Source organism: Helianthus annuus, chromosome 6, assembly GCF_002127325.2.
Source record: "Helianthus annuus cultivar XRQ/B chromosome 6, HanXRQr2.0-SUNRISE, whole genome shotgun sequence".
Taxonomy (NCBI): domain Eukaryota; kingdom Viridiplantae; phylum Streptophyta; class Magnoliopsida; order Asterales; family Asteraceae; genus Helianthus; species Helianthus annuus.
In genome coordinates, this window is record NC_035438.2 from 18299706 (window position 1) to 18301890 (window position 2185).

Below are 2185 nucleotides of genomic sequence, written 5' to 3' on the forward strand. Positions count from 1 at the left end.
GCTTTTGTTTGTTTTTGACTTCATCATCATTTTTTTTAAGTCACATAAAATGGCGAGCTTACGAAAAACCGAGCTTGTTACTAAAATAAAGGGTGAAAAAAATAAAAAAGGTTTTTGGTGGGTGAAAAGGTTTTGGGGTAATGAAATGAAAGGTTTAGGCTCAAAGGGGCTAACTAGGGGGATTTTGGGTAGGTGGTAAAAAAAATGAAAAATAATGGTGTAGAAAGAAAAATATGGTTAGTCCTAATGCCTCCATCACTTACTTACTTGGGTTTAAGTTGGTAAGGACCGGGAATGTATCGTCGTGGCAAGTTCTAGAGTTGTAAGAACCAAGCGGCTATTCACACAAGAAAAGAAAAATGAGCATTTAGTCTAAAGATGTATATTTGTATGCTCAATAAAGGCTCAAAACTCACTTTTGTGGGAATGGGTTTTTAATGTGATCAAGTATATATAATCGAATTTTTAACTAGACTTGTTATGCCGTTTCGTAATTTTCTTATATTGGTTCTTTATTATCACGACGCTATCGGTTGTAAATTTGTAAAAATATAACCTTTTTAGAACTTGTTATTTCCAAATCAAACCAAGACAAGCAAATAGTAAAAAAAAACGAAAAGTTTTTGAAAAAATTTGGGGTGTTTAGCGGTTCCAATAGAGTTTTGTGTAAGGCTTGTAATTAGGATTTGCAAAATTCAAGGTTTTAGCATCCCCCCCCCCACACTTAAATTACACATTGTCCTCAATGTGTCCCAAAAATAATATTTTCGGTTGATTAGAATGTGTAAAAGTGGGTTAAAAAGCAAAGATTTATGTTACTGGCAGTCTGGACACGGCCCCGTGGCGAACTGTCAGTAATGAAAACTTACAGAAGATGAACACGGGGGCGTGTCAGTTGGACACGGCCTCGTGTCTTGCAAATAATTGCAGGTCAGTAACCAAACAGCAGGTCTGGGAGATGAACACGGGGGCGTGTCGGTTAGACGCGTCCCCGTGTGGACAGTCTGTGATCCTGAAAAACAGGTTTTGTCTCCCGGTTTCTCCATTTTGGGGCTGCAAGTGCTAATGTTTAACACTCTAACCCTTGCATTGTACCTGTTTAATCACTCAATACCACACCAAACAAACATAAACCATCCTAATTTACCAACGTTAGTTGTCTCCAAGCATAAAGTGAAAATAAAACGAAAATAAAAAACAGTTAAAGAAAGTAAATTGTTCAACAAGCGGCACGCAGGCCGTAAATTGTTCGATAGAGAAGGGTGCTTAAACCTGTGGGCTCATCACCAACCTGCCCCTTGTTCCTTCAAACGTCCATGTCTTCACCGCTATCATCACCTCCATCCCCATGCCCCGCCATGTACTCCCGGATGCTACCGATATCATTTTGTATATCGTTGATGTTGCGCTCAATAGCTCCAACCCGGTGGTATGTGTTGTTGGCGAGGTTGTAGGTGTTCCTGGTACACATGAGGTTTTCCTGCAAAAGATCATGTAAGCTTTGAAAGTTAGGAAAACCGCCTCCTTGTGAGGAGGATTGACCCGGATCGCCATGGGGTTGGTACTGATAGTGGGGAGGTGGTGCATGAAGAACTAGAGCCTCCTGCGGGTTCCATGCATAGCCTTGTGTTCTTTGAAAGCTCACCGTCCCGTCTTCCGCCTCGTAAAGTAAGTTCATGGCTCGGCAAATGTGGTAGTCAACTCGTCCCGACCATGGACTCCTTTCAAAGGACCTTGGGATTCTCGTGAAATGCTTGAAAAGACGGTACACCCATCCCCCGAAGAAGATAGGCGTAGGAGCGTGAGCAAGGCGATTGATGTGCATGTTTCGTAACAAGAGATATGGAACATCGAGAGGCTTCTGGTTGTGGATGCAGTGAAGGACAACCAAATCTTTCAACCCTACAACACCACTACTGTCGTGACGCTGGTTCAGCGAGTAGGTGAGGAGCCTGTGAATGTAGCGGTAAAGCGGGTCCCTCAGTTTGGTACTCTTGGTGCTGCTAGGGTTGTAAATTCCTTCACCGATCTGAGCCCATGCGGCTTGACGTTCAGTTGCATCCAAGTCTCGTAATCCCCCGGTATTCTCCTCATTCCCCGATTCTTCTTCCCCGTACAGTCCTATTATAGCTCCAAACTGTGCCATGGAGATCGAGTACCTTGTCCCGCCACATCGAAATGCAAC